The 25,330-nt window shown below is 48.7% G+C and overlaps 1 long non-coding RNA gene across 4 annotated transcripts in view; it reads left to right on the forward strand.

Annotated features, from left to right (window-relative positions):
- Positions 1 to 25,330, forward strand: part of LOC118162134 — a 100,713-nt gene that overhangs the window by 37,406 nt on the left and 37,977 nt on the right. For all 4 annotated transcript variants that reach the window (XR_004748311.1, XR_004748309.1, XR_004748308.1 and 1 more), the window contains one exon: positions 21,499 to 21,588. This is a non-coding gene — a long non-coding RNA (uncharacterized LOC118162134). The remainder of the gene's footprint in view (positions 1 to 21,498; positions 21,589 to 25,330) is intronic.

Raw genomic sequence — 25,330 nt, forward strand, 5'->3', positions numbered from 1 at the left:
GGGTGTGGGGGAGTAAATGTGCTGTTAGAAGTTTCTTATCTCGGGTGCCAAAAGTCGATTTGCCATTATAAACAAAAAAAAAAATACTTAAAACTTAAATCCTTGAATTCACTCCTTGCTCCAGGACACCACCTGGGGAAAGTGGAGGTGCTGCTGATGCTGAAATTTTGCTTCAATCTTTCCTTCCCTGTCCTTGCTGGTGGATTTTGAGGAGAACAAGCTGTGGGCAAGTTGTGCTTGTGGCCCCTTCGCTCTATTTTTTTTTTTTTTTTTTAAGGTCTGGAATAATCATGCTAGCATGTGTTGAATGGTCCTCTGTTTATTACTTCAAGATGTTTCATGGTGCTTTCCATTGACTAAAGCATCATAGCAATTAGTCTCAGGGTATAACCTGTCCTTAATGTGATTTTTGCTTTTGCTGTGAATGACTATTTGCAGTTGCTGATTTAGCGTGCCCAGGAAGCACTGGCTGCCTATCCACACACTCACCGTGCTGCTTCAGATTGTCCCTACGAAGAACCAGTGAAATACCACCAGATGCAATATTGCTACGACCAGCAAGGCAAGGATGTCAGCTTGGATACCGAATCCCTCATCCTACATTGCAGGGCTCTGCGGGGGTGTCGATAGGCTGTTTTCGTGGGCTCCCATCTGCTCAGCAGTGTGATGTGGATTAATATTGAGGAACTCGTAGTGAAATTTGCCTCATGCCACTAAAATGTAAAACCTCCGAAGCTGGCTGGCATCCCAAGGCTGCGAGAGGCCCTGGGAGGGGGCCTTTCACTAAAGGTGTCAGGACTTGCAATGCACCAAATGCCCCTGTGTATGAGCAGGAAGGGTTTGTAATTAAGTTTAAATAATCTCCAAAGCAGCCTGCTTGCTGATTTCAGGCTGCAGAAGAGCCCTACAACCCAGAAAACACCTGCCATGCGGTCAGATTGCTGCGGAGGTGTCAAGTTGTGCTGGCAGGTGAGGGCTTCTGGAAGTGTTTTGTGGAAGTCACAGCAGGGATGAGCTGCCTCCTGCTCCAGGAGGCAGCACCCATGTGGTGTTGGCATTTGGGGGCAAGTGGAAGTCATGGTTTATTGTAAAAACCTAACTGCAGTGTCAGAGGTGCTGAATTGGAGGGGTGACGGCTGGATTGGCAGTGTTGGTTTTGCTCGTGGGCTGTGGCCAGTTCCAAGGAAGAGTCCTTCAACCTCTGCCATTTTACGTGGTTATCTAGGAGGATGTGAGATGAGGCTCCCTAAAGCTCAGGAGAAGTCAACTGGTTGGACTTTGGGGCACATGGCAAGGACACATGTCCTGCCCCTGGGACCAGCAATGAGATTCCTGCTTGTGGGGTCTGGGACCCTCACCTGAAGCCCCAAAAAAGAGGGGCATCCCAGCAGGATCTGCCGGGACTCCTGGTTCTGCAGTGTGAAACCCCGTTCAGAAACACAAAGTACCGTTTTGTAATTTTTTTTTTTATTTTTATGAAACATAAATGAACTTGACTGGTCAGTTCAGGCAGGACAGAAACCTCACACCCATCTTCCTGGTTATCCCAGCAACGTTTTGAAGATCCTGAAGCTTCACCGATTCTGCTTTGCAGGAAGCAATCATTGCACTGCCTCCTTTTTACATTAGCAATTTCAAAGCCATCAGGTCAAATCCCAGCCTGCGCTGGCTTTTTCTTTCTGCGGCCTTTCGGCTCAGCTCCCCAGCATGCCGTGCCAGCATCCTGGTGGCGAATCGATGCTCAAGTACCATCACTGCTGGCACCGTCCCTTGTTTTCCACTCAGCCTTTTGCAGAGAGAAACTCCTTCAGCTGTGCTCCCTGCGCTGTTTTATCTCATGCTGAGCAGCGCTGTGTTCGCATCAGGTGGGTTTTGTTTGACCTTTGCCCTGCTTAAAAATTAAATAGCAAAGTACTAGGAAAAGAAATAATCTCCCCGATAAGCATTTTTTCCTACTCTTTCTGTAATTCACGTGGGAGCCAGCTTACTCTGCCTTTGGATGACTAAGGAGGAAATTCTTTTTTGGTTAGGGCAATGCTGAGAGTTCGCTGGAATTTTTTTTATCACAGGTTTATCACTTCCTCCCTTGAAATTGGTAACTGTTACAGTGTGAGGCAGAAAAATATGATGGTGACTGCAAGTTATGGCATTTGTCTTCCATGGAAAGGATGCAGATAGCTAAAAGGCTTTTCCCAGGTTTGCTCTGTTTCACATGGAGAACTCGCTCCTTATCCAGATATTTTTGTAACACATAAGCGAGCTGGGAATGAGTCCTAAATATTCTAACAGCTCTCATTTTGAAATGTCTTTTTTTTTTTTTCTTGTTTAAATTAATGCTCATATCTTGAATATAGGTGAGTGCAAGTTTGCTCGTTGTACAGATAGGTGCTTCTGATTTATCACAGGTCCCTGAGAGATGACAGGGTCAAAATCAAGTTTATGTCTGACGAGTTTCTGGTTCATCTTATTAATCTCCATACCTTCTTATTTTATAGAGGGGATCTGGATGTGTATATCTGGAGGACACAGCTGGGGTTTGGACATACCAGCACCTCTGAGGAGCTTTGCCTGTTGGCTAAACATGTGTTTATTCTAGCAGCATTTGCTTCCCAGCGGTGTTGCTGTGATTTCCCTGTTGATCCTTCTGAAAAGGCTGACAGGGCTTCTGAAAAGGTTTGACGCTGCAAAGCGTTATTTATTTGTGAAAGTATTATTAGGCTTTGAATATCTATTATTCATCTCCTTGTTCTAAAACCGACAATATATCACAAACTTGCTTAGATTTCAGAGCTTTGAGCAAAAGCTGTTTTTGTCTCCGGCTTCCTATGGCAGTGCTGGGAAGTGCCTTACCCTTTGTATCTCTGTAGTCTCCTTTTATGAATCGTGAGTGATGGCGGGGAAGTATAAAAGAGAGCAGAGGAGCTGGTTTGATGTTCATAAAAGGCTTTGATAAAAGATGCAGCACATAGACTCAATATTGTATCCTATTTTTAACTTCTTAAGAGCACAAAGCACTCAGATCCAATATTTATGTAAACGCAAAGGGAGGGGGGCTGAATCTTTTTTTTTTTTTTTTTTTTTTTTAGGATCAGCTCAAATAAAACAGCAAAGTCTCCGTTTTGCATTGCAGTAGAACTTGGTGTCTTCCATGGATCGCCTCTGTGTCTGGCAGAGCCAAAGTGGTGGAGTTAGTGGCACGGCTGATGCTGGAAGAGTGGCTCAGTGCCCACTGACAGCACCCAGAGCGAGCAGCCACGGGATGCAGGGGTGATGTTTTTCCCATGTTCCCAGCCCCACATTTCCCACAATCGATCTCTCCCCCAAGAAGCAGAAAAATAAAGCTTTTGAAAGCGAGGACAGCTCCTCTCGTTTCTGTACAAGTCAGATTACGGTAAAGGCATCTCTGTAATAAGCAGCTTTGCTTGCTCGGTAGGAGATGAGAGGTTGTGTGCAGACGGGGTAATTTGGGTTTTACTGATGAAAGTGCTTGTCATTATTTCCAACCTCCTACATGTTTCGGTGTTCTCTTTAATCTCTTCTATCAGCCTTGCTCGCAGTGTGCCTGCATACCCATGCATATTCATGCGCGGAGCTGTGATTCAGGAATGCACATACGAGCACACACATAAAGCTCATTAAGGTGCTTTCCTGTCTGCGTGTGCATACACATGCAGGGATGGAAATTGTCTGCAAGGGGAAGGGCGTGTAGTGCAGTGGCACGGTTGCTTGCGTGATTGGGTTATTCATCCGTACGCAGGCTTTTGCTCTGGGTCTCGAGAATGCCAGTGGTGACGGCAGCGCACAAACCTGATTTTGATGTCACCATGGTGCCTGATCACAAGCATCTTGCTTTTATTTTGCTGGGGAGAGTTGTCCTGAGCCAGGGAAGCCCAGAATGGGGAGATGGTGCTGAATCCCCCCTTGCTGCAGCGTTGAGAAAGATTTTTATCTTGAGCGTAGACAAGTAACTGCTGGTGGTGGTTTTGAGTTCTTCATCAGCACACACTCCTCTGAGGGGCTGCTCAAATCAGGAGCTGGGCTAGAAGTAGCTGGATTTGGGCAAAGATGACCCACTCTGCCACCTGTCTTAGGTGCATATGCCACCTTCTGCTCAGATCCTCATGTGGGAACTTTCTGAAGGGAAATACCAGCCTTGGGCAGTCATCAGGAGAAGCTGAGAAGATGCTTGGGTGTTGCTCGCAGTCCTCTCCTGCCTTTGCTGTCAGCCTGGCAGCTGGCAAAGCTGAAACTGAATCTGCAGGCTGAAACGCTCTGTCCAGGAACCTGGGCTCGCAGCAGACCTGTGTGGTGCTGCTCGATAGCCCCACACTTCATCTGCACCTTCCTCCTGGCTGTGTTGCAGCAGAGGTGAGTCCCAAGTATGTATGTCACTTGTATCCCAAGCCTTTTCCTGTACCCACACACAACTTTATGGGATGAATGAGTTGAATTTGCCTTGTCTGAAGAGTGGTTAAGTTAGGGCTCATCTGTAACACTGCAGCACTGGGTGCAAGGAAGTGCTGTAAGGCTCAGCAGTGTGACTTGGCAGGCACCTGTGGCAGATGGTCAGTTACCCGAAGCTTTGGGCATCCGTGGGTACTCTACAAGCCATTGGAGAACTTTTTGGCATCGGAGTGGACACTGGTTAACTGGAAAAGCTGATCCTTAACCCAGTAAGAAGACAAGGGACAGTTCAGGGTAGGACTCGCTGACCTGCACTTAAATCCATGGTGGGATGCAAGCCACTTCTGGTGGGCTGCTTGCTCAGGCTCAGGTGTTCTGAGGTGTTTGTGCCTTGCCTTGCTGTGTGCTCTAAAGCAGCTCAGGTGCTTAAGTTGCAGTGAAACATCTGAATTGCTCCTGAAAACGCAAGTCACAGAGGACAAGGCTCTGAAGTGCACCAGGGGCTCCCCAAAACCGGGCTGCATCAAGCACAGCTCTGCCAATGCATTTGGTGCTTGGCTTGCCTTTGAAGCATCCTCACTCTGTGCCTGTCATGTTCTTTAAGCCAGATTTTACAGGCTTTATTATTAAAAGAGCACTTTTGTGTAGCTGTGGTGAAGCAGGATCCCGGCAGGAGGAGTGCTGCCAGCTGTGAGAGGCAAACCAAAACAACAACAAGAGAAAGTGTCCAGATGAAAGGTCTGGTAAGCTTCAGGGTCTCCTCTGCCTTGTTTTCAGGCTCTTCTGTAATCAGCTGTCATTTCGGAGTCTGGGCATAGTGCAGCTCAGCAAGTACAGATTGAAACTTAAACAAACAGTGACTCTTCTATAAATATTTAGCTCACACTGTTTAGGAACTGCTGGGAGCAGGAGACAAAATAAATTTGAAGTTCATGACTGTCTAAAAAGCTATTGGAGGATGGCACTTGGTCACTGGACCGACTGACATGTAGGTTTTGAGTAGCTCTTCTTCTATTTTTCCTGAAGGAAAGGGCATATTTAAGCATCCTTTGCAGAGAAAGGAGACTGCACTCTGCCAGTATTTGCACATACTATTTTTCCAAAAATACACCAGTGGGAAGAGCAAGGGTAAGGCTGAGTTCCTTGACCCCTGATGCAATTAAGCCTGCCCTGCAAGTCACTGACAGCAGGGCTTGCCTCAGAACAGTTGCCACTTGTCTGGCAGATAACTAATTTTGTCTTTGTTTTCACTGCAATGGGCAGAAGCAACCTCAGGGGCCGTGTCCTCTGAGGTTCGCTGAGGTTTGTGGGCTTTCAGAGCACGGTTGTGCTGCAGCAGAGGTTCAATGCGAAGCAAAGATCTGCAGCTCAGCTGCTCCAGCTCGGTGCCCAAGACCTGGGGCTTCTTGCTGAGAGGTGGAGGAAAAGGATGGCCCTACACAGTTTTCTCTGCAAATGTGCATCTGCATGGAAGTTGAGGATGGTTCTGTGGTACATGGAGATGTCTCTGAGCTTTTGGCTGCTGCCTTGGGACCAGCACAGCTGCTGACCACGGGGCCTGTGCTAAATCTTGGGCTGCCACATTGTTCCTGCTCTTGCAAAAACGTAGATAGCAAGGTGGGCCTATCCCTGTCAGCCTTTGTTTGCCTCTTAAATATGAAGATAATATCCTTCTTTTACCTTGCAGGGCTCTTGCAAGAAAGGGAGAGAATGAAATGTGCTGATAAGAAACCATATCAGCAGCTGAGACAGGCAGATGCACATATGCTTTGTGTAAGGAGCGAACTTTGCCACACACAAAAGTCTGGGGTTGTTGATTAAAAAGAAAGAAAAAGATCAATTGTTGATTATTTTCTTTCTTCTCTTGCTATTCTAATATGAAGTAGGGTTTTATAAAAACAAAACAAAAAACACTTTTTTATTAACTTCCTGCTCAGTGTCTGCAGTGCTGCTTTGTACCAGTGCTGTCTTTGCCACCAATTGCCCCAACACCCAGTGTGCTGCTGCCCTGTACCCAAAATGAATTTTTTTTGATGATGAAAATTCCCAAATGTCCCAGGGAAAAAAAACAAACATTCTGAATGCAGGGGGGATGTAGGAGTTGTCTTGTGGAGTGTCTCCATGTGCTGCTACCTGATCCTTTGGAGGACTGGAGGAAAGTAGCACTGGCACAGATTGCCCAGAGAGGTTGTGGGGTCTCCTCCTTGGAGATCTTCACAAGGTGCCTGGACGTGGTGCTGGGCACCGTGCTCTGGGTGTCCCTGCTGGAGCAGGGTGGGACCAGGTGGACCCCAGAGGGCCCTGCCAGCCTCAGCCCTTCTGGGATTCTGTGAAGATGAGGATCCCATAGATAACACTGACAGCCGGGCAATGTGGTGGAAAACCATAGACAGATTCTTAATTGCTTAATTGAACCTCTTTGCCATCATCCTTCAGCCTGAAGCATTTGATTGACCTTATCTTACTTTGCAAAGTTTAAAAAAAGAACCAACAGAAAACACAACCCCTGATGACTTGCTCGAGGAGGAGAGCGAGTACAGTAAAATATTTTGCATGCCCTGCAAGACGTTCTGTGCTTGCTTGCACCGCCTCTGCCCCTAGCTCTGCTCGGCTTTCTGGAGAACTGAAGGTGTGGGGAGGATACAGCACAACGGCGAGCGGTGCCTGGGTGCTCAGCGTGCAGCACCCTCCTGTTGGGGTGCTTGGAGTATGATATGAAGGGAGGGTGGCCAAGGAGACAACACGGGGGAAGGAGGAGCGAGGAAAAGGTAAATTACTTGGGTGCCAGCACATTGAAACCACTTCTGGGGCTTGAGAGAAAATACCAGTGTTTGAGTTGGATGCGGTGCGGGCTTGATGGTTTTTCTCTTTCAATAGTTTCTTTTAATGCTCTTCCTAATTTAAAAGGAAGATTTAAAATTATTAATATTCTACCTCCTAAGCGAAGGGATTCCAAAGCCCTTTGCAAAGCTCTGCTAAAGCATCTCACCTAGAAAATAGCCTCATGATTTTTTCCCAACTTCATCCTCGACAGAAGCCACTCCTTGTCTTCACCTGGAATCTGCAGAAGTGTAGGAAGTGGAGGCTGATTTCTCTGAAAGGTAAATTTATTAAACGGTATTTGGCCAGAACGTGTACAGATGATAATGGTATATATATTATACATACAGTGATATATACATATAATGATATATACATATTTATATATAGATAATGTGTATATATATGTGTGTTTATATATATTTTGGAATAGCCTTTCCAGATTTCTGTGTTTCTGATTGTTGCTGAGGCCATGCTTTCTGCCAGGGGTGTTGGTGCTCAGTCTGGGACATCCAAGGGGAGGGTGCCCCATGCCCACAGCATCCTGGCAAGGGAGACAGGGAGGAGAGCTGCGGCTGCAGGCATTGATCTGTGCAAAAGCTGGAGTTAGAGACAGAGCCTCCCGTTAAATTTACGATGCATTTGCCTGCTGAACCTCCCCATTCACTTTGGGTATTTATCCTGATTTTGTACCAAATCTCCTTCTTGCTACTTGAACTGATCCGCAGACGAGCAGAAAGAATAAGGTAGTATAACTTTGGCTCGGGGCAGCTGTCCAAGGGATATATTGGGATACACTTGGCCTTTGAAAGAGGGACTTCAGTCTCCAGTCCTGTCGGTCCCTCTGGCTCCTGGAAGTTTTCCTTCCAAATGGTTACTTCTAACCTCAGAGAAGAAGTTTGTGTTTTTCGGAGCTATGATTAATACTGTTTTTACGCTTCTTTGCAAAATGCCACACAATAAATGAGACCAGCAGGGTGGTGTTTTACAGGGGTGTGGGGGAAATCAAACAAATGCTTTCAGACACCGTTTTGGAACGGTGATGTGTGTGTGTGTGTTGTATAATCTCTTGCAAACTGTGAGGTTTTGTTCCTGTTAAACGGAAGGGGAAAAAAAAATACTTAAACCTCATCTATGGAAAGAATGTCAGAAATAGTTGAGAAATTGAGTAATTGTGGTCTTTTTGCACCAGGTCAGTGAGAGCTGAGTTAAGGTGCAGAATTACAATGTGACACATTTTGAAATAAGGTGAAGAGTGCTGTATTTTGTCTCAGGTCCGTGAGACATTTGTAGGTTCCTTCTCGTTCCTGATCATTTTCCTTGGGAAGTTTGTAGGTGTGACTGTGCATGGAAGAGGTGCCTGACGTGCAGCTGAGCTCAGCAGCTGGAGCAATGGGAGAAGGTGCTTGGTTCGGGCTTTGGAGCCAGTGACGCTTGGTGCACGGTGCCAGAAATGGTCTCCTTGCTGCTGTGCAAGGCTTGCCGTGTGAAGGCAGGCTGCCTGACAGTTTGTGGTCCTCTGGGGACTCTGCATCACGCAAGAAGCAGCAGCAGATGGCCCCATGCAGAGGTTGCTGGTTGCCTCCTGCTTGACCTTCCCCAGCATCTGCCTTGGGATCAGGATGCCCCCAGGGGCACATGCTGTGCTGTGCAGGGCTGATGGCAGCACCCGGCCCTTTTCCATCCCAGGAATGCCACCCCAGCCCAGGTCTTCCACCGCTACCACCTTCATTTAGTGCTGCTGGATCCATCAGGATCCATCCGTGTGCACCAGTCCCTCTCTGGCCCTCAGGCTCCCCAGTTCTTGATCTGGAAGTGATCTGGTTCTGGGGTTGTGCCTCCAGCTAGCTCCGCTGACTTTTGCTTTCCCTCCCATGGACACTGTGTGCTACTCCCAGTCAGCCCGAGGGCCTGAGTCATTCACCACAGGAATCTGAGACTCATTATCGACATCAAATGTGGCTCGTTAGACCTTTGAAGTGTTCGGGCTTCAATCTTGATGGAGCTGCAGCATGAGGTGCTGGTCCCATCACACTCCTCAGCTACCCCAGACAGCTCAGTCTCAGTGGCAGACACCAGAGAAGAGAGGCTGAGAGGTTGTTGCGTGCCCAGATGCCTCATCTTGTAGATTCAGAGGATGCTCACATGCATGGGAGATGCTGCCCTGCATTCCCTTGGGGTCACCGAGATTGTCAGAGGTTTGCTTCCTGATAGCACCTTGGCTGGCAGAACTCGTGGCCTGGTTCCTTCTCTTGGTCTGTAGTGTTCCCTCCTGTTCTCCCTCCCTGGAAAGCAGCAGCCTTATTTGTTGTCCTGGGAGCTTCCCCCCCCCCCCCGCCCCCGCCTCCAAGCTGCTTGTTTTCCATGCTCTTGCGGTCCCTGATAAGCAGTGGGATTGACAGGAATGAGGTGATGGCCACCAGCGAGCGCTCCTGCTGTCCACAGACTCACCCCATCAGCATGCTCAGCCCTCATGCCAGTGACATGGGTGTTTGCTCATTAAAAATAGACCACAGACAATGCCACTTCCTGAGGACTATGATTTATCATTTAATAACAAGTGGTTACTCATTTTCCTTTGGAAAACTTTCTGGAAGTGTTATTTTGCTTTCTCCCCTTGCTTCCTTTTTATTTATTTATTTATTTTTTTTAATTTCCTTCTGAGTGCTTCATTACCCTTCCCAACCACTTTTCTTTTTAAATGAAGTATTCCTTTCTCAAGTGGAAATCATTTTTGCGAGTTAAAGATTGGGAAAAACATTGTTAACCCTTTGGATATGAGCTTTTCTTTGCAAGCTCCTGCAGCATTGGAGCTTGGCCATGGGAAATAACAGCGAGGATATCAGTGAAACCCAGCTTGCAAATTAAGACTTGATGATCCTTCCCCTAGTCTGGATAATCTGCTTGATCTGACCTCTAAGAAAACTTGAAATAAGTGCAGAGCTCTTCCATTTTCGCTCATATTGTCTGAATTACCAGCTCTGGAGGGATGGAGGGCATCCAGAGCTACGAGGAAAACTCATGCCAGTGCTGGCATTTTAGTGACTGTACCAAAAAAAAGGTGCTGAAAGCTGTTGAGTAGCTCTTGAGGAAACACTGACAGTTTGATAAACAAACTTGGGAAATACGACCAAGATGAAATAGTCATAATTGGGTACTTAAGAAGCTATGCTAAAAAAAAAAAAAAGTTTGCTCTTGGATCAGGAAGGCATTTTGAGGAGTCTGCCTAGCTTCTGTAGTAGGTTATATGGTAGACTGCAAAGGATAGAGAAGATGAAAAGCAACCAGAGGCACTGCAGGCGATAGTATCATTGCTTGCAGTTGTCTGAAGCTACAGGAGTGTTTTGAAGACAAGAAAAATAAATTCAGTAAAGACAAGTGCAAATTAGTGCAGTTGGAAATGGGATGCACGTACCCAGAATGAACAATAACGGCAGAAAGGGGTCTGGGCGCCGTGGTGAATCACAGCCTGGTTGTTCATTAGGAGCCTTACAAGAAAGGCAAATCCTGAATAGTCCACAGGAAAATGGCAAGGGTAACAATTCTGTCTTGGTTGTCTCATGAAACCACGCTGAAAGCACAGCATCCAGTCCCAGCCCCTCTATTTTTAATATGAGCAGGCGGCTTGGGAAGATGGAGCTGCCGTTTGGGAAACTTTACTTACGAGGAATAGCGAGAAGATTTGCATATGCTAAACCTAGGAAGAAAAAAAAAAAAACAACCACAGGTGTTAGGCATGGTTTGATGGAATGCTCTCGTTAGCAGTGATTTTGGAGCCAGGTTTCTCTGCGCTCCTGGCGTTCCCTGAGCCTCAGCTCATCGTCTGGGCAGTGGTGTAGCCACAATGTCTATATGCTGACACCATGAGCTGGGCCAAGGAACTTCTATTTGTATAGAAAAACAAAGCCCCAAAGTGTCCCTAAAGTTATTTCACAGTGTGGCTGCACAGTTTTGCTTGGCCAGTGGACAGGCTGCAAGAGGAAGGGCGAGGAGAGGAGAGGTGGTTGAACATCTAGTTTGAAACAAGACTCAAAGGGAAAGTCATAGATTTGGGACACTCAAGAAGGTGGCGTGAGGAGCACAGCATCTCTCCCCCCGGCTGAGGACAGGACAAGAGGAAGGTTGTCCATAAAGCAGTGCTTTCCTGGTCACTGCCTCAGCTTGGATGCATGTGCCCAGTGTCGATGGGACCGGCTGGTATTTCTCAAAGTATAGGCTCGTGGTGGTGGTGGTGAGGGACGAACGAACGATTCTGGAGCTGGCCCAAAAGGGATTAGAAAACACTTTGTTAGCATCGCAGCAGCCCTTCCTGGATGGCGGGGCGAATGCTGCTGGTGGCTGGGAGCTGCAGCGGAGCCTGGCTTCCTTCTTGGCAGGAGCAGAGCCGGTGTTGCCTTGGAGAGCAGCATGGAGACAAACGAGCCAAGAGGGCTTCAGGGTCGGATGGCTGCTGGACGTCCCTCCTGGCCCAGTGTTTCTGCAGTCCTTGCATCCAGATTTTGGCATGCTTCTGGCTGCTGTCCTTCGGTCCAGCTGAGCCTGCGTGTCCCAGCGCCGAGGAGTCGTCTCCTGGCAGTCCGAGTCCAGATTTCCGACATGACTGCATTTTTGGCTCCTGGGAGCCGTTCCACTGACCACAAATTGGTCACCCTGTGCTGTGATGCAAGCTGATGATTTCCTCCTCTGTGAATGCTAAACCAAATACCCCTGCGACTGCCATCTCGCCTGGTGTTCGCAGCCGCTGGGAACGCTCTCTGGCCCCCCAGATGATTCAAGCTGATATTATGCTTACGATTAAATGCTAAATGCCTTGTCTCTTCTGCCCTCCCAGCTGTACCCCCGAGGGAAAAGAGGGGTTTTACTGCAAGAAGAAAGAGTTTTCTGGTATCGGTTGGTTGGTATTAAGAATGCGTAGCATCAAAGCTAAAACAGCGTGTGCTGGCTTTTAAAATCACAGTAGGATATAAAAGTGCCTCAACGAGGAAGATGATAGATAGGCAGAGCTACTGGGTACGCCTGCTCTTTTTCAGAGGCTGCAGCAGTTTCCCCACGGTGTGCAGGGCTCCCTTGCCGTGCTGTGACCCTGTGCTGTGCTGAGCACGGTGTCTCAGGGGCTGCAGATCTGAGCCTCGCTACCCAGCCCTGGGTTTCAGTTCTAGCTTAGTCACTGCTAAAATTTCCCTTAAAAACTAAAGAAAAAAGAAAAAGAGAGCTTGATCTTGACACGGGCTACATGTGATGTGATGGCACTGATTCTGACTTGTGTTGATCTAGGTTGTTCAAAAAATAATGGTAATTTTTCTTAAAAAGGTTACTGAGAAGGTGAAGAAGAAAATAAGCAATTTGCTGTTCATTGCCTGCTCACAGGCTGGGGCTTACACTGGAAAGAAGTCAAATGCAATCATAAACCCACACTGCGGAGAGGTGAGCGACTGGCAATTGAGTTGGACAGACTGCAGGAGACTTACACTGTGTGTAAATAAATAAATAAATAAAAACAAACAAAAAAAAGAGAATTTCAAGCACAAAGCATGGAGCAAAGAGCTCCCATGGAGCAGGGGACTGTGTTACAGCATGTGCAAGTTTTGTTGGGTAGGAACATGATCTAAGGAGGAATTATATATATATATATATATTTCCAGCAGAAAAGCTGAAGGTTCCCCAGGCGGTTCCTCCACATGACATTGTATCGGAAGAAATGTCCACCAAGCGAACTTCATTGGGAAGTGAGCTTGTGGCAGGGCTGCTGAGAGCAGCGTAAGAGCAGCAGCATCATGAGGATGCTTCTTGGGGCATGTAAAAAGCACCCAGAGTTGCCCAAACCCATCTGATTTTGCAAACCATGGTGGGTGGGTTGGGCAATGCTGAAGGTTTTTATATCTCAGATGCTTGGTAGGGGCAGGGTGAGAACCCAGCCTGTCTCACAGATGGATGAGTGAGGTGTTGGGCTAGTGCTGTGCAACCCAGCCCTGACAGCATCAAAGTGGGCACGGGGAGCATGTGCTGCCTTCCCCTGATGGCACTGAGACTGGCTTGGAGGCTGCTATGGGGAGCGTTTCCCCTTGATCACTTGTTCATGCTCAGGCATGATTATTTGCTGGCATCACCCTTTGCCCTGCATTTCCGAGGTGTCTCTCTTTACAGTAACAAGTGCGTCATTAAAAAAAAAAAAAAAAAAATGGGACTGGGAGGAGCTGTGAGGCTTTCAGGTTAGGTCAGGTCACTGCATCTGCCTGACCATCATGTCCTGTCCAGCAAGGAGAGAGGAAACTCCTGCAATGATGGAGACCTGCAGACAGCCAGCGAGGAGACCTCCCCCGAGCCCTCGGGGTAGCAGCAGCTCCAAGTTTTGCAACAGCAAACTTCTTGTCCCAGGGGGAAACTGCAGCTCCTAGGGTCAGGAAATTTGATGCAGTTTCCACCTGCCTGGTCAAAGGTCACTGTGCTGGTGCCGGCATTGAAGGGTAGCGCGGAGAAGCACCTGTAAGGTGCCAGTGTTGCTCCGTACCCTTGTCTTACTTTGCATCATTACAGCCCTGAGTCCTGCTGTAGATGCTCCTGCAGGGACCTCATTTGGACACATCACTGGTGGATGGGGTCATTCTGCCCTTGGTGTATGTTTGTGCTTCTATTAATGAGTTTATTGGGGTAGTCCAAGTGGCTGTAGCTACTCAAGTATTTGGCCACATACAGCACTTTTGCTTGGCTCTTGCAAGTGTCCAGATTATCGCTGCCTCTCCCAAACCTGTTGGTGACTTTTGCCACCTCCCTGCAGTTTGAATCCCTTCTTCCATAGCTTTTCACCCCAAAATCTTTTTTAAGAAGGCGCTTTCAAGGCTGGCATGCCTTAGCAGGGCTCTGCTGATGTGCATGCTCTTTATCTCCACTTGCAGGCTGCCAGGGCAGGGCTGGCAGTGCAGCTCTGCAGGCACCCAGAGCGAGTCACTGCAGCAGGTCTCCTGGTATGTGGCACATCTGCAGCAGAAGGAGAAGAGCCTGTAACATTTTGCTGCCTCCAGCCTCGGCTTGGCAGCAAACACGGCAATTTGGCATGGGTGCGCTGAGAAAGCGTGTGTGCTGGGAGCACCAGCAGCAGGGAGCTGTGACAGAGAGCCCTTGGAGCATCCTGGCTCCTTGGAGGCAGGGCTTGGCAGCCTTGACTTAGCCATGATCCTGCTGGCCCAAATCTGAGAAGGCTGGACTCTTCCATCCGCTTCAGGAGGCTCTGAATCAGGCCTTTATTAAGCAACCGGTGAGAGCTTCTCTTTGTGCTTGCATGCAAACATTTCCCAACCCCACGGGCCAGCTGCCGCGCAGCAGCTTGTGCGCTGCAGACCAGGCGGTGGAGAAAGTTGCTGGTGAAGACAACGTTTGATGCTTCAATATGGGAAAAAGAGGGGATCTTTTTTAACTGATAAAGCACATATTTTGTTAGCATGAAAGGGGCTGGCTGTTGTGTTAGCCGCATGTATCGCAGCCTCCATCACTGGGCACGAGGTTGGTTCCTGTTACGTTGTTCATCCCTTTAGCAATGTTCAGGGATAAAAAGTAGCGGTGTCTGCTTGGCTGCTGCAACCAGGCACTTGACTTTATGGCATTTTGGTTTGTTCCTGATATTTGATTTGGGGCAGCACCCTTTGCCACACAGCATCATGCCTCTGACTGTCAGCTCCATGTGAATCCCAAAGGCTGGTCTAGAGGCACACTGGGGGCAGCAGGAGGGATCCCTCCCCCCCTTAGGCAGGGATGATGGATTTGATGGCCAAGAGCTGCCAGCACATGGATGTGTGGAGGAGCTGGAGGTGGAAAGTTGGGTGCAGGACCCTGGGGTGGGACCTTGAGGATACCTGCCCAGAGGTGTTTGATGTCTTCATTCTCCCCTCAGTGTGCTTGTCCTGGAGCTTTTGGTGCTGCAGGGTGTACTGAGCAGGTGGATGCCAAACAGCATTTCTACCCAAGTGGGTAATCCATCATCTGGCCGTTTCTCCTGGGAAAGCATCTCCTGGGCGGGTCCAGTGCCTTACCAGGGTGATACCCACATGGGGCATCCTCCCAGTAGGACCTCTGCCTCTCTCCCTGTCGACATAATTTCTGCTTGGAGCTGTCTCAGCAGAGCATCTGATTTGGGTGCTGGGGGGAGCATCCAGGTGTGCTGCTGCTTCCCTGGAGCAGGGGAGGGAGGAGGAAGAGGAGGTCACCTTGCAGGGGACCTGTGCCAAGCTGCCACCCGCGGCAAGGACAGCTGGCTGCTGAGCCTGGCGAGGCGGGTGCCCTTGGGGATTTACCCTTATCTCCTGGCGTGCTCACACTGGAGAGCAAGGAACATCTGCCAGCAGCTTTTCCCTTTGCCATCCCCGTTTTTCCTCTGGCTCTGTCCAGCTCTGCAGCTCAGGGGATTGTCAGTACGGGGAGTGTTCCCCATCGCCTCCCTGTGCTCATCCCCTCGGCTTTTTCCTCCTGCTCCTGGTGCCGAGTGGCTCCGACAGACTTTGGCTGGCATCCCAGAAACAACCTCTGAACACACACAAACGGGGAAGGCTAAAATAACACTTTAAAATTGTTAAATAAATAGTGATCGGTCTCTGTTAAATGGGAAACGTGGCTTAATTTGTTAGATTTTTTTTGTCCTCCCTTGGACAGGGAATTCATGTGTGTGCAGAGTGTTTCTTGTAGCTCGTAATTTCTGTGCCGTGGCCCCAAGTGGGCAGAGAAGGGTTATGAGACTGCGAGTTACTAAACACTTACAGTAAAAGTGTAGTCATCCTGAACCTCAGCCAAAGAGCCTTAGGTTTTTTTTGTTTTTTTTTTTTTTTTGGATGTTTTTTTTCTACTTTTTTTTTCCTCTCTCCTGCCAGGATGCTGCTGCGTCACTTGCATTCTTCACCCCTACCGCCTTGTTGGGAAGGAGGAACCCTCCAAAACCGGCAGTAACTCTTTCCAGGCTCTTCGCAGCAGTGCCTGGGGCTCCTCGGTGCCGCTCTGCTCCACCCCAAGGTGCTTGGAGAGTGTGGGGACTCTGCAGCGGGTGATGGTGCTGGGCCTTCCCGTGCCCAGTCTCTGCCAGCAGCCACCCAAAAAGGACTCGCTTCTTTCTCCCTGGCGCGTTTTCAGATCTCGAGCAGAAATAGCATAACAATTATCGTAGTGTGAGAGAGCAGGGAGCGCTGCGGGAAGCATTTGGGAAATGTCTGCTGCGAACGGCTGCCAGCAAAGGCTCTGCTGAGCAGGAAGAGGGATTGACATAGATACCAAAATTTGTGTGTCAGTGTGAGAAAGTGCACTTCTCATCCTTCCTGGGTCTCTTGCTAGTAAGCATGTCCCTCCCGGAGCTTTCCTGGAGGACCCAGGAATTAATGCAGCATGGGGCTGGAAGAGAGAGGCAGCTGTGCTGGGGCTGTTTAGCTTCTGTGCCTTGCTGCTGAATGGCCTTGCCAGTTACTGTGTTTGATTATTTCTGTCATCTCTCAGAAGATGCTTCGCTGCCACTGTTTGCCTGTTCTTCTGGGTGTTGTGCCTGTATCTCTGCTGCCCACATGCAGAACACGTCAGCGTCTTTCCCAGGCAGCTCCAAAGATATCCTGGGGCTCAGTTCGTTGGAAAGCAAGATGCTCTCAGGACTGTGCTGGCAATCACCTCTCATGAGCATCAAAAGGCACCCCGCTACATTCTTCTAGCAGGAGAGGAACGCAGAAATCGCTCTTCTGGCTGGGACCAGTGGTCGTTTCTGCCAGAGGTGCTGGGGATGGCACGGTGCCTGTAGCGGGGAGTTCACACCGTGCAGGCAGGTAGAGCAGCGAGGATCAGGTCCTGCTGCTGCCTGCACTGCTGGCATCTTTGCAAGTCAAAAAAGAGTAATAGGATGTGGGTTTCTATATAGGTCATTAATTGTCCAGTCAGCTCTGCCCTGGTTATGTCACTGGGTCAGAGCCATGAGAGCCTTTCCCTACCTAGCTGTGGTCACGCTGGGCACAGGAGCACCCACACTGGCTCCAGACAGAGCTGTAGGGGTCAGCTTTTTGGTTTCTCTCCTGCCACATGAGCTGCAAGAGCTCAGGGACTCAAGGTCTTTCTCTTTGAATGAGAGCAGAGTAAAACTGCAGCAGTGGCCTGAGTGGGGATACCCAAAATTGACTTCAAAAGAACAGGAAGTGTGTGTCTAAATACAACCTGCAAGCCTTTAGTTCTTTATGACCTGATGGCCTGAGCCTGGTTATCTTGAGCATTGGTGTTGCTGCAGCGATGGAAACAGCTGATTAGCTGATTTTTTTTTTTTTTTTTTTAATGTGGGCCTTCCTCTCAGATGGGGTAGTCATGTTTCTTCGGTATGTACAATGAATCTCAGTGCCCAGTGAAACAAAGTGTCTCTGCTTCAGCCTTCCAAAGAGACATGCAGGAACAAAGCAAGAAGATTCACTATGTGCTAAAATGCTCCACATATTTAAAAAAGAAAAAAAAAAGAACAATCTAACAAACAATAAAAACAAAAACAAAACAAAAAACAAACAAACAAACAAAACACCTCCTCTGTGAATGTTGTGTTTCAGCTTTGCCATAAAACTCACTGGTCAGTAAACGGTGGATCTCCTGTTCCCATGGAGAAAGGCTGGTGCAGACCTAAGAGCTTGTTGTGGGAAAGAAAAAAAAAAAAATAAATCAGAAAGATCCACTCTTGGTCTTGCAAACAAAGGTTGCCTTGGATTGTGGTCACATGTTGCAGTTCAGCTGATCTGCCTTGTGCCAAAAGGGGAAAGATTTCTAGTACTTGCCTGAACCCCACTGAACTGGTTTAGGGAATTAATTAGAGGGAAACTCTTCATTCTTTTTTTTTTACTCCTCTCTCTGGTTTTCTCGTAGACTCATGGCCCTGGGTTGGCTTTACCTGCCCTGCTGCTGCGGGGGAGGCAGGAGCCTGGGGCACCGGGGACAGAGCCACCTCCTCGATGAGTTGTGGCCACCGAGTGAACTTGACTGTGATTTAAATTGCACCCCCAGCAAAGGGGTTTGGGCTTTTTCCCTGCTGAAGGTGAAGGAGCCTGCCAAGGAGCTTTGTAAATCATACCCGGCGATTCTCAGTGGCCAAGTTGCATCAAGGATATCAGGAGCAGAAACTCCTGCAAGATCTGGAGGTGAATTGCAACCCCCACCTATATGAAAGGTATCAATAATGTGCTGGTGCTGGAAACTGACAGCCCTCCTGTCCTGACCTGATGCTCTGTGTTCAGTAAACACCACTCAGGTCAAGCTCCTTGCCCTGGGCACATTGCATGGTCCATGCTGAGGGGGATGTTCAGGAGACCCTCCTAAGGCTGGAGATCAGAGGTTGTGGGAACACACACAAGATCTTTGGCTTCAGAGTTGGTATTTAGCTACGTATGTGTGTTGCATGCATTACACATGGGGTTTTGGGGCAAACCCAGTGCAACAGGTTTAGCTCTCATCCCAGGCTGTTTTCTCAGGGCTTGCTTCTAATTTTACCAAAGCTCATCAGATCCCTGGTTCAGAGGGTGCTTCCTCTGAGGGGTATGGTCTCAGCAGAGCCAGGTAGTGAATTGATTTCCAGTATTTTGTCACCTTGCCATGTCATGGGGCTTTCTGGGGGTGGAGGTTGTAAGTGCAGCCTCCATCACATGCTGTCCCTGTTGTCTTTTCCCTCAGTTGATGAGCTCTGGGTTCCCAGCTGGCACCTTCACCTAGGGGAGTTGGTCAAGTACTTGCAGGGCGCCCAGACCTGTTACTGTGGAATGGGCTGGTGGTTGTTTTCCCTTTTTATTAGCGTTATTATTTGTTAGCCAAGGTAGTAAGGATTAGGGTCTGCTGAAGACAAAAGGAATAAAACCCATTTTGTTTATACCTGCCTGCTTGTGAACTGGAAACGCCCAGCAAAGAGCCTGAGTGTGCCAGAGAGGATACTGAAAATCTTGGCTACAGACCTCTTTGATTTTTTTTTTTTAATATTATTATTGTTATGCAGTGAAAAACGTATCTCTGTTTTTTTGGGTGAGGTGGAGTTAAATACTTGCTTCTTCCCAAGTTTATTGTGCTTCCCTGTGGCATCGCACGCTTTGTTCATAGCATCCTGTATGGGAGATGAAAAGGTTTTGTGCATACTCCCTTCAGGGCAATGTGGATTTCTCCTCAAAAACTCAGATTCTAGTGACTGGTTTTAAATGCCTAAAAAATGAGGCTTGTACTTTATCTCTTGGGAGATCATTGATGGATCCATTTCTCAGAAAGATATTTTATTCATTCGAACTATTCAGTTCTTTAATTCAGCGCCACTCCCTTCATTCGGATGCCTGGAGTCTTTTATCATGTCTCCTCTTACTCATTGCTTAGCCAAGTTAGACATATTTAGCTCTTTTAATCTTTCCTCGTAACTCAGTGTCTTTAATCATCGTTCTTGATGTCAGAGTGTTTGATGCCCACTTTTACAGAAAGTAAGCCTGGATTTGGTGTGTGTGCGAATCATTTGGGAAGTGATCCAGGAGAGCAGCAGTAGCTGAGGTGCTGCAGCTGGTTGCATGGGCTCCCTCCTGGATTCCTCAAAAGCTCGCTCAAACCTCTCAGTGTGGGTGCTGTGGAAGATTTCTGGCTCACCTTGTATGCCAGCAGACTTGGGATTAATTAAGTATTTGTTGGATGTGGGCAGCAACCCCCCCAAAGATGTCTTGCGGCTTGGTTTTCCAGAGGCAGATTTCTCTGGACTTCCACAGAGCTAACTGAAGATGCAGGGTTTGATCATGTTTGTTGAAAACAAGCCTAAGAAGGTTACTGCAACCTGTGTTTCCTTTTCTTACCCATCATCAACAAGAGCAACATAGGTATTTATTTTCCCTCTGCTATCTCTGAAGCAAATCCTGGTGATCACTTGTTTTTTGGTACCTGCATTGCAGGTCCGGGTGATTTTGCTTTGTGCTTCTTGTGCTGCTAGTCTATTCTTGCTGCAGGTATTACTACTGTTTTTCCCAACTGGTTCATATATTTGCACCCTAAAATAGTCATTCACAACTTCTCAGGGCAGCTTGAATGTAAGAACTCTTGCTGGCTGTTACTGAGCTAAGCAGTGCGTCCCCTTAGGACAGTGCCTTCAGACTGGGGTGTCTGACTCCTTCCCTGCATTGAGATAGGGGTACCTCCTGGGAACCTCTTATTTCAGTGGGAGCTGTAGGTATTTCTCTGCTTTGGAAAGCCTGACTTGATCATTTTCTTAGAATAGCCAAGCCTAGATGCTGAATCGAATGGGTTAATGCAGAGCATCTCCAGGTTTGCTGGCATCCCCACTAAGGCAGCTCGGGGTGGCACCTCTGCCTTGCAGGAGGAGCGGGGGCTCTGAATTGCAGAATGCTTGGCAGGGAATTAAAGGAGGCCAGAGACTGCCTGTCCCTCCCCCACATCCCATTCTGCAGGAATGCTTCTCATACTCGCCCAAATTTAGCAGTGCAAATGTCACTCGGTTAAGTATGCTGAATGACGAAGCTATTCTGATCTTAACAGTCCCACTGCCCTGCCTTGGTTCAAGCTTGGGCTACCAAAGAAACTGTGTGATAAGTGGCTGCCCTGACAAGTTGTCCCATGGCTTGGGAGGGAGAAGAGAAGGGAGCCCTGGTTTGTGGGAGAAAGCAGAGCCCCAGCACCACTGCCCAGCAGCGCTGGCTGCGAGAGCAACAGCCTGGTGCCCTCCAGGTGTCCCTTGCAATCCTTGTGTGATCAGGGTGTAGTGGGGGACATCCATGAGACCTGGAGATGGCTGCTAGGAAAAGCCCGTGCCCTCTTGGCAATGCTTTGGGATCACACAGCAGGGGTCCTCTGCCCCCAGCCCTTGACCTTGCAGCTCTCCATCCCTTCACCATCCAGTGCTCCTGGCTGAGCTTCCTCAGGAGTGTTTGGGGGATTGCTGTGGAGATGACCTGAATGTCTCTGGAGGACCTTCAGGCTCGTTTTGGTGCCCCGTTGCTGGATCTCTGCGGGTGTTCACCACAGGGTGGGCACAGCACCACAGGGCTCCATCCCCAGGCTGCTCGCTGGGGGCTCCGTCCCCACCCCATGAGGGGCACATCACACACACCCTGCGTGCAATTACACTCATATAGCTGGGGGATTTTCACTCCCTGCCTCTTTGATTGCAACCTTGGGGGCCGGAGCGATTGCTTTTATACAAAATTGCTTTACTTTGCAGCATTATTTTGAAGAAGAGAGGAAATGAAGCTTTTTTTTGTTGGAGGAAGGGAGCAGGGTTTGGCTTGCTGACATTTCTTTTGTTGTGATGTTGTATAGGTCTCGCTTGACTACAAAAAGGAGAAAGGAGGAGCGTGTGCAAGGAGGTCAGGTCCTGTCAGGTCCTGCCAGAGCTTCCTGGGAAATGAGGTGAGTGGTGACAGCTTTCAGCGCTGGTGAGCTCAGAGGTACAAACCCTCCAGTGCTCCCCTGCAGCCCTTGGGTGAGAGCTCTTCTGTCGAGCCTCCAGACTTCTTTTTGTTATGGGTTTCTGGGTGTATGTGCCTTTATAGGGACAGGGCTGATGGGACGACTTTAGACTGCTGAAGTGGTCGGGGTTGCAAGGGATGGAGACTAACCCGAGCATGCAGAGGTCTGTGGCTCACACAAACCTTGTTTCTGGCTGTGGCCTGACTGTATTTGGGATTCACAGCATGGGCTGTGCTCCTCTGGATCGATGCTGCAATTACCTGCAGCTGAACAAGTCTCCCCCAGCCTCCTTTAACAGTCAGTGGAGGGAAATGGATAATTTTAGGAAGCGCCTGCCCCTGACCTGTTGTAGGTGTCTGTGGAATGAATCATTCCCTACAACGCCTGCTGCTTTGTACTGCAGGCACAGCGGGGATGCCTTGTCTGGATGAAAGGTCTGCATTTAGCTGGAGGAATTGCAAGTGCAGTGTCTGCACCGTGCACAGGATGACCTGAGACAAGGCTGTTTGCAGTAGCTTTGTATATCCAAACCCACTGGCTGATGAGAGCCTGGGCCTCTGCTAAACTACCAAGCGCCCTTGAATTTTCTTCTCTTTTGAGAGTAGTTTGGACACGGCCTAAATCTGTGAGCTTGTCTGAGCCTGCTCTCTGTGTTTATACACTCTGACTGGCCGTGTAAGCACCTTCCTGAAGCATCACCCAGGCAGCTGCAGTCCAACTGGGTCACCTCATGCCAGCTGCAGCGGTCCCAGTAGGGACCAGCAAGGCACCTCCTGTGGTGGTGTGGAGAGCACGGCCCCGTGGCACTTACTTCCCATGTGGAAACCAGCCCTGGAGCGGTTCCCTGAAGTCCTTGAGCTTCTTGAGTAGGGTGTCTTGTGGCTTTGCAGTGGCAGCAAGGGTTGGATTGAAGCTTACGCTGTGCCTATGGAAGACTGACACCAGTAGTGGGAGGGTAGTGCTGAAATATGCGGCATCCCTGTAACTCAGAAGCAGCCCGCAGGTGTGAAAATGTGAAGAAATGAGTCCTACGTGTCAGGGCTCTCTTGGTTAGTATCTCCCTTGAGAGCTTTTGTGCACTTTCCTGCATCTCCCGTGCACAGGAAATTCCCTCCAGATATCCACCTGCCTTTGCTGGGCTGCCTCCTTCCCTGCACCTCCTCACCATGAGCTTTTTTGGGACAGGAACTTTTTCTGCGTGTGTTTGCAGAATGCTCAGCATGTGCTGGCCAGTCTGTGTTGCAATATGACTACATATTTTGTAGTAAAGGTTAAAATTTAGCTGCACAAGCTGTTTTATCTGAACAGCTGCAGCTGTAGAAGATCTTCTGTATGCTTCTGTCTCTGCTGATGCCCTAGGTGTGCTCTCAGCGGTGCAGCCCATTGCCCTGCGTTGATAAAGTGGGACTGATGTCGATGTATTCTCGAGACTTTTACCTTAAGTGAAGGAACACATACAATTTGCTGCAGTACATCACTGTTGTTGAGTATTAAGTGAGTAAAGAGAGAGACAGAGTGTGTGTGTATGTGTGCATATATATTTTATTTTGCAATTTGCTGGTAGCTTTTCTGTGTTACTGGTCATTCCAGTATTTTCACTGCAGCACTGGAGAGGCAAAAATTCATCCTTGTATAGTGAGGGAAACACAGGCACAGTGACACTGTATGGTTGCTGCCTGTTGGCTGAGCTCTGGCCTTGTCCAAATCAGGGATATGTACATCTTCCATCCATCTGCCCTGGGGACCAGATGACATTGCAGGGGCTCATGGTGCCCTTGGGCTGGGTGCTTGCTTCTGCCACTGGTCTCTTTGCTCTCAAGCTGCGCCTCAATTCTCCATCCATAGATAGGGATAAACTGAATCTTTGGAGCCGTGATAAGAGAAGAGGGATGCAACAGCAGGTCCTGGTTGCGTGTCTATGCAGAGCTGGATGCTATCTGCAGTATCAGTGGTTCCCAGTCAAAAAACTTATTTTCACTTGGCTGCTCTCAGTCTGGCTGGCTTTTCCCAGATAAAATTCATCCAACGCAACAGCTGCCTTTACTCCTTTTTCCTTCCTTTTTTGGAAACATGCTTGTGCTGGGCCAGCACCTCCGACAACAGCATCTTGGGGCTCAGAGTTTCAGACTGGGGCCTCTTTGGTCTCTTGCCCTCTCCATGCTGTGGAGCCACCAAGCCCATGGCCTTGTGCAAGGCTCTGTGCTCTCCTTGGGTCTTTTGTGTTGAGGTGGGTGGGAGCCAGGGTTTGATGAGCCTTTGGGATTCTTTAGGCACTTAAACAGGAGAATGTACTCCTTGATAAAATGTGTCTCCTCCTTGATAAAATGAGCAGCCTGCCTGCAGTGGTGGGGTGGGGAGGATTTTGCAAGTGACACCAGCTAAACATTAGGAAGGGCCGTGAATTGGGCTGGGTGGGGAAGGAGGTTTTTTATCTTCTTTCCGGCAGCTAAAAACAGGTGTTCAGTTGACTGGGAGTTGCCCTGAAGGCAGAGAAGAAGGATGCAAATGACCTGTGAAACATAAAAGGAACCATCCGAATGCCCTGTTCTGCCATGAAGTTTGCCTCCACCCTGAATGATTTGCATGGTGTAAGTTGTTCATTGGCAGCCCCGAGAGAAGGTGGGTGAGTCCAGCCTGAGGAGACTCTTTCAAACCTGAAGATCTTTCCAGGAGACAAAAACAGGCTAAGCCCAGAGGCCAGGGCATTTGCAGAGATAGGTCAGAGATAGGTCTTTCACAACAGGGTGGGCTGTGTCTATGCGATCCTGGCTGGGAGCTGGGTCCCTGAAGAGGCTGGGTGCTCAGTTTTGGGCGTTTTTGGCACTGAGTAACTGCTAATGATAACTGTTTGGCCCTTGGAGGTCCCTGGATGAAGCCTCCCTCAGGTTTTGCAATAGTTCAGATAAATCAGTGCCAGTTCCTGATGCACATACCAGCTTAAAAACCTTCTTTTGTCAGTGCAGTCTGAGGGCTGAAGTTTGGTTCTTGGTTCAAGTAGCTTCGTTCAAGTAGCTTGGTTCCCGAGCTACCTGCAGCACACTGCTGTGAACACAAAACACCAGATAGTTTAAACCTACCTGCATGAGATTTTAGGCTGTGCTTTCCTCATTCCTGAGGGAATTAGGGTTTTAGTGTAGAGAAGAGGAAGCTAAGGGGAGACCTCATCACTCTCTACAACTACCTGAAAGGAGGTTGTACCAAAGAAGATGTTGGTCTCTTCTCAGGTGACAAGTGGTAGGATGTGGGGAAATGATCTCAAGATGCACCAGGGAAGGTTTAGATTGGACATTAGGAAGAATTTCTTCATGGAGAGTGTGGACCCTGTTCCAATTTCTTCATTGGAATGGGCTGCCTGGGGAAACAGTGGAGTCCCCATAGTTGGAGGTATTTAAGAGCTATGTGGACATGGCACTAAGGGGACTTGGTAGGTCAGGTTGGTGGTTGGACTTCGTGATCTTGAAGGTCTTTACCAACCTAGACGATGTCGTGATTCTCCATTTGATGCAGTAGCAGGACACAAATCTAATATTACTGTGGCCCAACAAAGTGGTAACTCATTAAGGGGCGGCATCCCATTGGTGACCCTAGGGTCTAAACTACAGCATGGCTGGGAGCTCTCTTGGATAGCACAGTGATGCTGAGCACGGTAGGGAGTGGAGCTTACCTCTTCCTATGCTGCCCT

The sequence above is a fragment of the Oxyura jamaicensis genome, chromosome 2, assembly GCF_011077185.1.
Source record: "Oxyura jamaicensis isolate SHBP4307 breed ruddy duck chromosome 2, BPBGC_Ojam_1.0, whole genome shotgun sequence".
In the NCBI taxonomy this organism is placed as follows: Eukaryota; Metazoa; Chordata; class Aves; order Anseriformes; family Anatidae; genus Oxyura; species Oxyura jamaicensis.